At 37.9% G+C, this 14,816-nt stretch overlaps 1 protein-coding gene and 1 pseudogene across 17 annotated transcripts in view; both read right to left on the reverse strand.

The window, feature by feature from the left end:
* The window catches only part of CLASP2 (cytoplasmic linker associated protein 2), a 180,761-nt gene that overhangs the window by 103,166 nt on the left and 62,779 nt on the right, over positions 1-14,816 (reverse strand). The gene's annotated exons all lie outside the window — the stretch shown is intronic.
* On the reverse strand, positions 3,299-5,101 carry LOC129635108 (ubiquitin-40S ribosomal protein S27a-like; annotated as a pseudogene).

Consider the following 14,816-nt stretch of genomic DNA (forward strand, 5'->3'; position numbering starts at 1 on the left):
TCTTTTGATATGAAAAAGGCATAATTTTGAGACATTCCATTTTACAAGAAGACATTAAAAACTCTTCAACTTCTCAGAAAAGAGAAGGTACTTAGTAGTAGTTGATTAACTCTCTTATAAGATACTAGACGAGGCTGGTAAAAGAATCCAAACAATACGAACCCTCTTACCCTTCGTTCAATGAAACAGCAAGGACACAAGAAATACAGGTAAAAGGATAAACATTTAAAAAGAGGAACAGTTTAAGCGACAATGTCACTATCGATGGCAAATAAGTGAGATAAAGGATCCATGTATGCTGCAGTGGTCAGGAAAGCAAATCGGAAAAATGTGAAAAAAAAATGAGGGTCTTCAAATTAACTTCAAACATACATCTTATTGTACATACACAATCAAAAAGTAAACTCAATAGGCAGTACTTATTTAAAAGCCACTAATTAACCTAAAAAGAAATGCAAAAAGGCAAAATGGTTGTCTGGGGAGGCCTTACAAACAGCTGAGAAAAGAAGAGAAGCTAAAGGCAAAGAAATACCCACTAGAATGCAGAGTTCCAAAGAACAGCAAGGAGAGGTAAGAAAGCCTTCCTCAGCGATCAATACAATGAAATAGAGGAAAACAATAGAATGGGAAAAACTAGAGATCTCTCCAAGAAAATCAGAGATACCAAGGGAACATTTCATGCAAAGATGGACACAATAAGGGACAGAAATGGTATGGACCTAACAGAAGCAGAGATACTAAGAAGAGGTGGCAAAAATACATAGAAGAACTGTAAAAAAAAAAAAAGATGTTCAAGACCCAGGTAACCACAAAGGTGTGATCACGCACCCAGAGTCAGACATACTGGAATGTGAAGTCAAGTGGACCTTAGGAAGCATCACTATGAACAAAGCTAGGGGAAGTGATGGAATTCCAGCTGAGCTATTTCAAAACCTAAAAGATGATGCTGTTACAGTGCTGTATTCAATATGCCAGCAAATGTGGAAAACTCAGCAGTGGCCACAGGACTGGAAAAGGTCAGTTTTCATTCCAATCTCAAAGAAAGGCAATGCCAAAGAATGTTCAAACTACTGCACAATTGCACTCATCTCACACGCTAGCAAAGTAATGCTCAAAATTCTCCAAGCCAGGCTTCAACAGTATGTGAACTATGAACTTCCAGATGTTCAGGCTGGATTTAGAAAAGGCAGAGGAATCGGAGATCAGAATGCCAACATCCGCTGGATCACAGAAAAAGCAATAGAGTTCCAGAAAAACATCTACTTCTGTTTTATTCACTAGGCCAAAGCCTTTGACGTTGTGGATCACAACAAGCTGTGAAAAATTCTGAAAGAGATGGGAATACCAGACCATGTTACCTGCCTCCTGAGAAATCTGTATGCAGGCCAAGAAGCAACAGTTAGAACTGGACATGGAACAACACAGTGGTTCCAAATTGGGAAAGGAGTATGTCCAGGCTTATATGTCTTGTCAACCTGCTTATTTAACTTATATGCAGAGTACATCATGAGAAACGCTGGGCTGGATGAAGCACAAGCTGGAATCAAGACTGCTGGGAGAAATATCAACAACCTCAGATATGCTGATGACACCACCCTTATGGCAGAAAGTGAAGAGGAACTAAAAAGCCTTCTGATGAAAGTGAAAGAGGAGAGTGAAAACGTTGGCTTAAAACTCAACATTCAGAAAACAAAGATCATGGCATCCGGTCCCATCACTCCATGGCAAATAGATTGGGAAACAATGGAAACAGGGACACACTTTATTTTGCGGGCTCCAAAATCACTGCAGATGGTGACTGCGGCCATAAAATTAAAAGACGCTTACTCCTTGGAAGAAAAGTTATGACCAACCTAGAGAGCAGATTAAAAAGCAGAGACATTACTTTGCCAACAAAGGTTCATCTAGTAAAAGCTATGGTTTTTCCAGCTGTCATGTATGGATGTCAGAGTTGGACCATATGGAAAGCTGAGTGCTGAAGAATTGATGCTTTTGAACTGTGGTATTGGATAAGATTCTTAACAGTCCCTTGGATTGCAAGGAGATCCAACCAGTCAATCCTAAAGGAAATCAGTCCTGAATATTCATGGGAAGGACTGATGTTGAAGCTGAAACTCCAATACTTTGGCCACCTGATGCGAAGAACTGACTCATTGGAAAAGACCCTGATGCTGGGAAAGATTGAAGGCAGGAGGACAAGGGGACAACACAGGATGAGATGGTTGGATGGCATCACCAACTCAATAGACATGTGTTTAAACAAGCTCCAAGAGTTGGTGATGGACAGGGAAGCCTGGTGTGCTGCAGTCCACGAGGTCGCAAAGAGTTGGACACAACTGAGCAACTGAACGACTGAACTAATTGAATTAAGCTATTGTCTTATAGTTCTTTTATATTCTGTTATACTGGGCCTAGAATCAAGCAAAACAGTTTTTTCTGCTAATTCTAATGGTTTAGAATGGTTTCTTGTTAAACTGTGTCAATGCAGGTGTTGAAAGACCAGAAGCTGAAGGGAGAAGGAACCTGTTCCTTCCTAAGTGTTTCCTATTCTTGTCAGTAAAACCCTAGCAACCCTGGTGGGATACTCATTTCAGTAGGAGTTACAGAATGCAGTCTGTCTAACATTCACTGAACCAGCTCATCATGCCTCTCAGAGACACAGGACGGCTACACCTGCCCCTCAGCAGTCTGAGTCACAGCTGTGCAGGGCCTCTCCTCCAAGCCTCTCCAGTTTAATCATTTTTACCTCCTCATTTTATTCTTCTAGCTTCAGGGGTAGGAGCTATTTACTGTGATTAGCTACCTCCGTGATACTTTAGTGTTTTCTTTTTGCATTCTTAATTCATCAATATTCATTTAACAAATTATATTAAATTCTCTCTGTAAAAATAACGTGTGGATTCTGTCTTCTGACTGAACCCTGGCTGGTAACTCTACTTATTAGTTATTTCTTCATGGTAAAAACCCAACACATGAAATGACTTTCAAATACGTAAGGTATATATTCCAATGGAAAGTTATTTAAAAATCTCTCTGATTAAAAAATTAAATAGAAAATAGCTCTCCAATGAAGTTTATCATCTACCAAAGGAAATATTAGTATTTCAAAACTCCATTTTATTTATTTATTTAAAATTTTATTTTATTTTTAAATTTTACATAATTGTATTAGTTTTGCCAAATATCAAAATAAATCAATAATATAATTCAAATTAAAAAAAACCACTTAGGATTTCCAAAGGTATGTGAAAAGTGCCTTATCTTAAAAAAAAAACTCTGAAGGTTTTTATGAGTTTTAATAGCAACAAGAGATGGACCACAGAATAGGATAACATAAAGTTTAAGGAAATATAAAACTGCAAATTAAAAGTAATGACAACTGAATAAAAGAGAAATAAATGCATGCTTACCTTTGGAAATTCAATTACAAGAGGAAATAAACTATGTAATTTCCTATATATTAAAAAGTTTAAGAAAATAAAACTCTCAATGCATGCCCATAATTAGTATAATTAACTGATTACCTGAAAATAACAACAGCAAAGAAACAAAAAGTATGATACCAACCATGTTATTTTAATATCTTACAACATGCATTCATCTACAAATCTCTTAATATGCCAGGGTTTATTGTTTCTGACAATGGATCCCTTGATAGTAATGCATAGACATGAACTTTTATTTTTTTATTATTTTTTTTGTTAGCTCATATCTTTATTAAGCAATATACAATTACTTGTCTTCTGGTTTGTTGAAACAATAGGTCAGACAACATTTGCCACAATAATGTCTGTCGAAGTGACTGGCCATAAAAACTCCAGCACCACATTCATCCGAGGGACACTACCGGCGAAGGTGACTGATTTTGCCATTCTCATCCACCTTATAGAATTTCAGAACAGCCAATTTAACCTTCTTTCTCTTATGCTTGTTCTTCTTGGGAGTGGTGTAAGACTTCTTCTTCCTTTTCTTAGCGCCACCACGAAGTCTCAACACTAGATGAAGAGTGGACTCCTTTTGAATGTTGTAGTCAGACAAAGTACGTCCATCTTCCAGTTGCTTGCTAGCAAAGATCAGTCTTTGCTGGTCAGGAGGAATTCCTTACTTATCCTGGATCTTGGCCTTTACATTTTCTATTGTATCCGAGGGCTCGACCTCGAAAGTGATGGTCTTCCCCGTCAGGGTCTTCATGAAAATTTGCATCTTGGTGGCGGTTCCGCCACAGATGACGGATCCAAAAGCAGACATGAACTTTTACAATTTCTTCTCAAAAAAAATTTTTTGGCCATGCCAAAAGGCATGATAGATCTTACTTTCCCAAACAGAAACTGAACCCATGTCCTCTGCAGTGGAAGCACAGAGCTCTAACCAAAGGAGTGCCAGGGAATTCCCCGCCAACCTATTACAGTTGTCTGTCTAAGTCACTGGACAGAAATGTATTTAGGGACTTGTCCTTGTCCAGCGATGGATATTCAAGATGGTGGAGTAGAAGGATGTGTAGAGTTAACAGGCAAGTTTAACCCTGGAGTACAAAATGAAGCAGGGCAAAGTCTAACAGACCTCTGCCAAGAAAATGAGCTGGTCACAGGAAACACCCTCTTCCAACAACACAAAGGATGACTCTACACATGGACATCACCAGATGGTCAATACCGAAATCAGACTGATTATATTCTTTGCAGCCAAAGATGGAGAAGCTCTATACAGTCAGCAAAAACAAGACTGGGAACTGACTGCGGCTCAGATCATGAACTCTTTATCACCAAATTCAGACTTAAGTTCAAGAAAGTAGGGAAAACCACTAGTCCATTCAGGTATGACCTAAATCAAATCCCTTACGATTATACAATGGAAGTGAGAAATAGATTCAAGGGATTAGATCTGACAGACAGAGTGCCTGAAGAACTATGGACGGAGGGTTCCTAACATTGTACGGGAGTCAGTGATCAAAACCAATCCCACGAAAAAGAAATGCCAAAAGGCAAAACGGTTGTCTGAGGAGGCCTTACAAACAGCTGAGAAAAGAAGAGAAGCTAAAGGCAAAGGAGAAAAGGAAAGATATATCCATCAGAATGCAGAGTTCCAAAGAATAGCAAGAAGAGATAAGAAAGTCTTCCTCAGTGATCAATGCAAAGAAATAGAGGAAAACAATAGAATGGAAAAGACTAGAGATCTCTTTAAGAAAATTAGAGATACCAAGGGAACATTTCATGCAAAGATGGACAAAATAAAGGACAGAAATGGTATGGACCAAACAGAAGCAGAAGATATTAAGATGAGGTGGCAAGAATACACAAAAGAACTATACAAAAAAGATCTTAATGACGTGACTAACCAAGATATTGTGATAAGTCACGTACAGCCAGACATTCTGGAGTGTGGAGTCGAGTGGGCCTTAAAAGCATCACAACGACCAAAGCTAGTGGATGTTATGGAATTATAGCTGAGCTATTTGAAATCCTAAAAGACGCTGCTGTTAAAGTGCTGTACTCAGTATGCCAGCAAATTTAGAAAACTCAGCAGTGGCCACAGGACTGGAAAAGATAAGTTTTCATGCCAATTCCAAAGAAGGGCAAGGCCAAAGAATGTTCAAACTACCGTTCAAATGCACTCGTTTCACATGCTAGCAAGGTAATGCTCAAAATCCTTCAAGCTAGGCTTCAACAGTATGTGAACCGAGAACTTCCAGATGTCCAAACTGGATTTAGAAAACGTAGAAGAACCAGAGTTCAAATTGCCAACATCCACTGAATCATAGAAAAAGCAAGAGAATGCCAGAAAAACATCTACTTCTGCTTCCTTGACTATGCTAGATGGTGTGGATCACAACAAACTGTGAAAAATTCAAGAGATGGGAATACCAGACCACCTTACCTGCCTTCTGAGAAATCTGTATGCAGGTCAAGAAGCAACAGTCACAACTGGACATGGAAAAACAGAGTGGTTCCAAATTGGGAAAGGAGTACGTCAAGGCTGTATATTGTAACCCTGCTCATTTAACTTCTATGCAGAGTACATCATGCAAAATGCCAGGCTGGATGAGTCACAAGCTGGAATCAAGATTGCTGGGAGAAATATCAATAACCTCAGATATGCAGATGATACCACCTTAACGGCAGAAAGTGAGGAGGAAGTAAAGAGTCTCTTAATGAAGGTGAAAGAGGAGAGTGAAAAAGGTGGCCTAAAAGTCAACATCCAAAAAATGAAGATTATGGCATCTAGTCCCATCACTTCATGGGAAATAGATGGGGAAACAATGAAAACAGTGATAGACTTTATTTTCTTGGGCTCCAAAATCACTGAAGACAGTGATTGCAGCCATGAAATTAAAAGATGTTTGCTCCTTGGAAGAAAACAAGGACAAACCTAGACAGTGTATTAAAAAGCAGACATTAGTTTGCAGACAAAGGTCCATATTGTCAAACCTATCATTTTTCCAGTAGTCATGTACAGATGTGAGAGTTGGACCATAAAGAAGGCTGAGCACTCAAGAATTGATGCTTTTGAACTGTGGTGTTGGAGAAGACTCTTGAGAATCACGTGGACTGCAAGGAGATCAAACCAGTCAATCCTAAAGGAAATCAACCCTGACTATTCATTGGAAGGACTGACACTGAAGCTAAAGCTCTGATAGTTTGGCCACCTGATGCGAACAGCCAACTCTTCAGAAAAGACCCTGATGCTGGGAAAGATTGAAGGCAGGAGGAGAAGGGGACGACAGAGGACGAGATGGTTTGATGGCCTTACCAACTCAATGGGCATGAGTTTCAGCAAACTCTAGGAGATGGTGAAGGACAGAGAAGCCTGCTGTGCTGCAGCTGTGGGATTGCAAAGAGTCACAACTGAGCAACTGAGTAACAACCTTATCCAGTAGTTCCTAAACATTCAACAGTTTTCATAACAACTTTCTTTCCACAATTATTAATATATTTTGTTCCTTTATACGTTAATACCATTTCTTGCAAAATACTTTGTTACAATATTAAGAGCAACTGAGCAACCATTAGGGAAGTCTGAGAACCAATATCTGACTCCTGGAAAGTATACATCCCAACTGGTACAGGAGACCTGCACAGAAACACCACAGCAGAGCCAGTTATCCTCAGTGTGCTCAAGAATGCAAAGCAGAAAGTTCTACAGACAATGGAGATGCGAAGGGGGAGTGCAGTATGACGAGTCACTACAGTGTATATGCAATTTACTCAAGTGTCATATGTACAACAGAATGCTAATGCCCATACATCAGCCCACCAGCCACAACACAATGCCAAAGGCCTCAAGGGAATGCAGAGAATCTGACTAAACCCTGATAAGGCCAGTGCCAATGACTAAAGACATACATAGGAAAGTCTAAGTTTGAAAGTCACAATTTTTACTCCAATCATAATGTCTTGATTATGCAGTAAATTCTGTCTTATTATGAGTAGGGTCAAATAAGCTAGTGGACAATAGAGGGGGAGCAGAAATTAAATGGCTTTTAGAAGTCCTACACAAGAGGGACTTCCCTGGTGGTCCAGTGGCTAAGTCTCTGTGCTCCCAATGCAGGGGGCCCAGGTTCAATCCCTGGTCAGGGAACTAGATCCCACATGCTATAAGGAGAGTTCACATACTACAGCCAGAAGATCCCATGAGCTGCATTTAAGACCCGGTGCAGCCAAATATGAAAATTTTAAAAAAGAAGTCCTCCAGAGATACAGAGACAAATCAGCCTTAGGACTATCTCAGATATGACAGTTAGGTCTCTAAACCTGGACACGAATATTGGTAAGAATTTACATAGTTTGAATAGTTGACCCTAATCTACCTTACTCTTACTTCTGAGAATCACTGTGGTTAAGCAGAAGTGCTGCTAACAGTGCGAAGATAGAGGCCATGCTGAGCTCTGCATTCTAACCTTTCTTACACCTCACATGTCTTATAAGGAGACCTTTTTATAAACCTAGTTTGCCTAATGTTTTTCCTCACCTTCATTTTGAGTGTTTGGCCTACAAAGTATTATAGGAAAAGGATCTCTGCATAGGAAATAAACTGTTCAATCAACTGTTTCATTTCACATTCAACATTTCATCTTCTGATACAACTTTAAAAAGTTCACCTAAACATACCACAAAATCCCTTTAGCACCAGCAAGGAAATAACTACACAGAAGAAAGTAAAAAAGAGTAATGGGCTTTCATGTCAAATATTACTGCAAGAAAAGGAGAATGGGCATGCACACCAAGGAGATGTATTTAGATAAATTAAGTTTGAAAGCAGGAGCACAGGTAAAGGTTGGGCTGAAGGGACAAGCAAAGCTGGCTTCCAAATTGACTAAAGCTCTTTCAAATATAACTGGGTTAACAATCACACCAGAGGATGTTAATGAGCTGAAAAAGAAAAGAAGAGCTTTGCCCAGTTGTCTAGTGGTGGTGGTGGTGGTTTGGTCGCTAAGTCGTGTCCGACTCTTGTGATCCCATGGACTGTAGCCCGCCAGGCTCCTCTGTCCATGGGATTCACCAGGCAAGAATACTGGAGGGGGTTGCCATTTCCTTCTCCAGGGGATCTTCCCAACCTGGGAATCGAACCAGGTCTCCTGCATTGTAGGCAGATTCTTTACCAACTGACCTACCCACACAGTTGTCTAACCACTTTAAAACAGAGGTCAGTAATTTTTTTTCTATAAAGGACTAGAGAGTAAATATTTTAGACTCTGGGGGCCATGTGGTTTCTGTTGCAATTTCTCAACTCTGCCATTATAGCCTAAAAGCAGCCACAGACAATATGTAAATAGTGAACAAGGCTGTATTCCAATAAAGCTCTACTTGTGGACTACTGCAATTTGAATTTGATACAGTTTTCACATGTCATACAATATTCTTCTTCTTCTGAATATTATTAGTCATTTAAAGATGTAGAAAACATTCTTAGCTCATGGGTGAAATAAAGACAGACAGTTGGCTGGACTTGGCCTGTGTACTATAGTCTGCTGATCCCTGCTCCAGAATCTACTCTAAGCTGGTAATCACTTGCACTGGGAGGCACAGGGAGGGGAAGGGCGATTAGGGGTACTGTTATTCAGGAGACAGCACGGCTTCTCGTGTGCCAGACTGGCTAGAGCAGGCACTCTCAGAAACCCCCAAATACTACTTCTAGAGGTTCAAGTATAAAGAGAAAACTTCATTCTTGCCAGTCCTTAACTACTAAGGATACAAAGGTAAATTAAGCCAAGGGTAAAGTAGCATGTTTTAGATACAGGAGCAAGGGGAGCAAAGTCTTAGAGGTGGAAAGAGGCAGGTTCCTCCCATGCTACAATGAAGCGACTAGCACTGAAGAGAAAGATAAATGCAGGAAAAACAACATGGAAGGAAGTATGTCATGAACCTTGATAAAATTCATAAAACATCCATAATTTTTCAAGAGAATTACGCTAATGAAACAACCATTGATGCTTTTGAAGAGTGCTATGAAAAGACAGAAGAGCTTTCTGGATCCTCAACTTTCTAAGGGAAGTAGGCTGAAAAAGATACTCAGCTGAAAACACAAGACACTTCTAGGCAAAAGAAGAAAAGATTTTGGGGGGCAGAGCCGAGGGTCCAGGGCGCAACCAACAACAGAGGAAAACAATCGTTTAGAGAAGCATGTCCAAAGAGAGAATGAAACCTTCTTGATGGAACATTCATGACACCTGAAGGAAGGGAACCTGACCGCAGATTGCTGTAGGATTTCAAAATGCTACAAATCAGTGACCATTAGGACGCTCCTGTTCCTCCCCTTTTTAAAATGAGAGTGTCTATTATGGTTTTTCCATGCTGGTACCACCGTTATATGTTGACTACATGGGGTGTAAGTAGATGTCTCTTTAGTTCAGAGACCTTAGGATGGAGAGGAGCCACCCAGAGGCTCACATGCATCTGGACCTGATGCAGATCACAAGATGATGGACTTTAAGCTGATGGTATAATTAGGATGAGACTTTTGGGAAATGTCCATGAGTACCGTTTTGTATGTGGGAAACGTGAATTACTGTGGTCAGAGGGCAAGCTGCAGTGGACTGCACAGAGAGCTATAAAAGCTGCTTTCATTGCTGACAATTGCTCATTTTATAATACAATTTTGCAGCTTTCCCTATTGAAAAGTGAACTTCCCAGGAAAGAGGTGGAGAGGAGTAACTGAGAATTCTAGTTGAGACAAGACCTAGGGTAGGCTGAAGGGGTCCCTATCTGGTGATTCTCTAGTGTGTAGCATAAATAAACTTCCTCTGAGGAAAGCTTTTCAATTGAAGGACCAAGCTGAAGCAATGAACTGACGATCAAAGTTCAAATATGTTGAATCCTTGAACAAAACAGAACTGAACTGCACGGGTCCACTTACATATAGTTTTTTAGAATTTATTTAGTTTTTTAAAAATACTGAGGTCTATACTTTGTTTTATTTACTTATTTTTTTGGTTGCATGGCATGCAGGATCTTAGTTTCCTAACCAGGGATTGAACTTGGACCCCTGGCAGTGAAAGCGTAAAGTCCTAACCATTGAACCACAAAGGAATTACCCTAGGATTTTTTAAGATAAATTATGCAGTACTACATAACGCATGGTTTGCTGAATCCATGGGTGCAGAATTGCAAATAGGGAGCACTGACTAGGGGACCTGAGTACCCGATGACGTGGGTATTTGTGGTGGGTCCTGGAACCAACGCTCACAGATACTGGGGGATGACTGTACACAAGAGGGCAAACCATTATGAACTAAGTCACAGGGAAGAGAACAGAATTTTAGAAGTGTGGATATGAGAACTGCCTAGTTACAGACTACAGAATATTAATAGATGAGGGTATAACGCTTAAAGAAATAATATGGATAGAATCACAAAGATGCCAATCAACAAAAGATAACAGGAATAAACAGATAATTTGGGGGGAGGAGAATGCAGTATTACAACTATTGAAATTAAAACAAAACAAAACCAACTTTGACTGAAAGATTAAACAAAAGAAATATTTAGAGAACTAGAAGATACACATGAATAAACTACTCAGAATGTGACTGAGAGAAACAGGGAAACGGAAATATATGAAAAGACGTGGAGGACAGCATGAGAAGTTCTAATCTCTATCTAATCGGAGTGCCTCAGAGAGAGAGAGAGAATGGAAATGTTCACAAAAAGATAATGGCTGTGAACTTTCAAGATTCATGAAAACCAGGAATCTATAGAGTCAGGATGCACAGCATAACCCAAACAAGACAATGAAAAAGAAACCCACACCTAGAACTCTGTGGTGTAACTGCAGAACACCAAAGAATCAGTCACCAGAGAAAGAAGAGAACACCTAGAACAGAACAGACTTCTCCAAAGCAACAGTGGGAGCCAGAGAACACATCAATATCCTCAAAGTTTTAAAAGAAAGAATTGTAAATCTAATTGTGTACTTAGGAAGATTAATCTTTAAATAAGAACACAAGTGTAAAAAGTCAATGCACTGAAAATGAAGAAAACAAAACATTACCTAAGGATGGTCTGATTATCTAAATCAGAGGTTGGCTTTTTTTCTGAAAAGGGCCAGATAAAAAATATTTTAGGCCTCACGGAGTGTGGTGCAATTACTCAACTCTTCACAAATGAATGAGTGTGGCTATATTTCAATAAACCTTTATTTCTTAAATCAGATAGCAAGGACATATTTGGCTGTTGGCTATAATTTGCCAAACTCTGGGGTAGATAAAAAGCTCAAAACAATATATAGTAAAATCATCTAAAAATTAAACTTTATCTAGGTGACTAGTTGTAAAATCAAAATATAATTAATTTAATTTCCATGCTTCAAGCAACAAAGTTAGAAATTTTAAATTAAAAAATACTATGCTAAGGAACCTTGAGGGCAATTACACTGAGTGACAAACACAGTATGATCTCGCCATTTGTGAACTAAAAAAAAAGCACAGATACAGAGACCAGATTGGTGGTTGCCAGAGGCAAGGGGTAGATGAAATAGGCGAAGGGAGTAAAAAGATACAAACTTCCAATTATAAAATAAATTAAGTCATGGTATGCAAAGTACAGTATGCTGACTACAGTTAATATTATATTGCATATTTGAAAGTTGTGGGACTTCCCTGGTAGTCTAGTGGCTAAGACTCTGAGCTCCCAATGCATGGGGCCCAGGTTCGATCCCTAGTCAGGGAACTAGACCCCACACGCTGCAAGTAAGCAAAGCAAAATAAATAAATAAAACTAAGTTAAAAAAAAAAAAAGTTGCTTAGAGAGTAAATATCAAAAGTTCTTATCACAAGAAAAAAACAATCTGCACTTATGTATGGTAAAGGATGTTAACTCGACTTATTATGGTGATCATTTTGCAATATATACAAATCTTGAATTATTATGTGGTACAACTAAAACTAATCTTATATGTCAATTACACCTCTATTTAAAAGAAAAGAAAATGCATTGGCTCTGTTGATGAATCTGGGGAGAACTTAACATCTTTGTAATATTGTTTTCCTATCCAGGAATGTAGCATGTCCATTTATTCATGCCTTTTAAAATTTTTTTCAATAAAGTTTTATAATTTAACAAAATATTATGTTTTTATTATAAAAGAAAAACATTTTCAGCTATCTAGAAATAAACCAAACCGAACAACAACAAAAAAATGTTGAGGGGAAGAATGATTCAATTTTAATGAGACATTAAAGAACCCTAAAATTAGTGGATAGATACTCTGTGTTCATGGACAGGAAATCTCAGTATCATAAAGATGTCCAGTCCTCCCAAACTACTGCCATAGTAGTAGTTTGGCAAGCCTCAAACAGGACTTTTTGTGGAAACTGTCCCGCTGATTCTAAAATCTATTTGGAAGACCAATGGGCCAAGAACTGTTGAAATAACCCGTATAAGTAAAAGGTAGAAGTACTTGCCCAACCAGAAATCAAGACTTACAAAACTAACATGAAGATGACAATTAGGTTTTAGTGCAGGGATAGACAAAATACAAACCTCAAAAATAGATTCACAAATGTATATAAAAAATTGAAAGATGACAAAGAAATGATTCAGGTTAACAGGGAAAGTAATTCAATAATGATGTCCTAAAATTCAACAAAAGACTGAGATAACGGATTATCCATTTTAAAAAAGTTATTTCCTCTTGAAAGGAAATTTTAAAACTTTTTTAAAAAGCAATCTTAAAACTTAACAGTAGACATTCTGATTCGCAAGGTAAAATGGTAGTCATCCAATTTCAAATCAAATGTTCTACGAAATACTCCAAAACGCAGAGAGAGACCAAAAAGGAAAACAAAACTGCCCAGAGCACATAACTTGTTATACACGTTCTCTCTTCAAACTTCAATTGTCCCATTATAAATAAATGGGGAATATAAACATCCTAAAACCAGCAATGTCAACTACAGAGCCCTTGCTGGAGAGAAAATTCTGAGGAATTTGTATGGAAGAGGAGGATCCCGGCGGAGGAGCACACAGGTATCAATTACAGTTCCTTGTAGAACCAGGGATAAGTAGCACCTAGACGAGGTGGGTATCCCTTCAAAGCCTGGTGGATAAAGGAAGAGAAGATAAGGGTTCTCCTGAAACAAGAAGGTGTCATAGAATCAGAAGTATAATAGAAAACCCCCTTGTATTAATTAGAAAAGAAGTTGCATTTCACGATACCAACAGAAGAGGGCATTCCTGAACTAAGAAACTGTATATTTTTCTTTCAGGCCCCACAGAATCACTTGTTCTTTGAAAATATTCTTAGGATATTTGAGAAAATTTGAGTATACAATGGAAGTGCTTAAAAGGTGTATAATTTAAAAGAATAAATTTACAGAAAATAAAAGGGCTTAAAGGAACAAGTTAAATATCACAACAAAGAAATCAGACAAATCCACATTATGGGAAAATCTTAAAAGACAACTGGCTTAGACTCTTTTTTAAAAAAGTCAATGTTGTGGTATAAAAATTGGTAAGGGAATTGTTTTATACAAATTACTATGAAATATTCCAGCATATGATAATGGTATTATGGTTATAAGGAAGACATTTTTAAGAATTAGAAGTTTCATATTAAATACTTACGGCTGTAATGTTCTGATGTTGACAATTTACTTTCCAACTGTTAAGTTTTGAAAAAAGTATGCATGGGAATATATCTATATGGAGATGATTAAAACAAATATGGCGAAATGCTAATTGTTAAATCTGGGTGATGATTATTTGCGGTATGCCAACTTTGCTATATGCTAAAAATTTTTCATAGTAAAAGCTACATTAAAAAAAAAGCTACATAAATTCTAGCTCACTAAAAGCTACAGTAAGTATGGATTAACATCAGGAAAAAAGGAAAGAAACTACAGGAATCAAAATCCACAGTTAGTAGTTATCTCAAGTCAATGGAGTAAAGAATGTTTCATCTAATTGCAAAGACAATAACTTGTCCATGCTTGAGGAGAAAATTAAAATGAATATATTGTCACCTTATACAAAAGAATTTCAGATATACTGAACAAACTAAGCATAAAATAATTTTATGTTTTAGAATAAATTAGACTATTTGTATAAACTTTTGGGACTGGTCAAAATCGTCCTTATACAAGATAGGAAATTTGGAAGTAAAAAAAAGGACAGATATTTTACCTACCAAAACAAAATTTTAAAATTTTGATATAAAAATGCCACAGACAAAAGAGAGACTGAGGAAATATTTGTGACTTATAATAAGAGCATAAAAGGCCTAATATTTTTAAAATTGTAACAAACTGTTGAGAAGATAAAACAGTCCAGTTTTTAAAAATGAGAAAATAATAAATTATAACTCATACAAGAGAATATGCTAAT

Source organism: Bubalus kerabau, chromosome 20 (genome assembly GCF_029407905.1).
Source record: "Bubalus kerabau isolate K-KA32 ecotype Philippines breed swamp buffalo chromosome 20, PCC_UOA_SB_1v2, whole genome shotgun sequence".
Taxonomy (NCBI): Eukaryota; Metazoa; Chordata; class Mammalia; order Artiodactyla; family Bovidae; genus Bubalus; species Bubalus kerabau.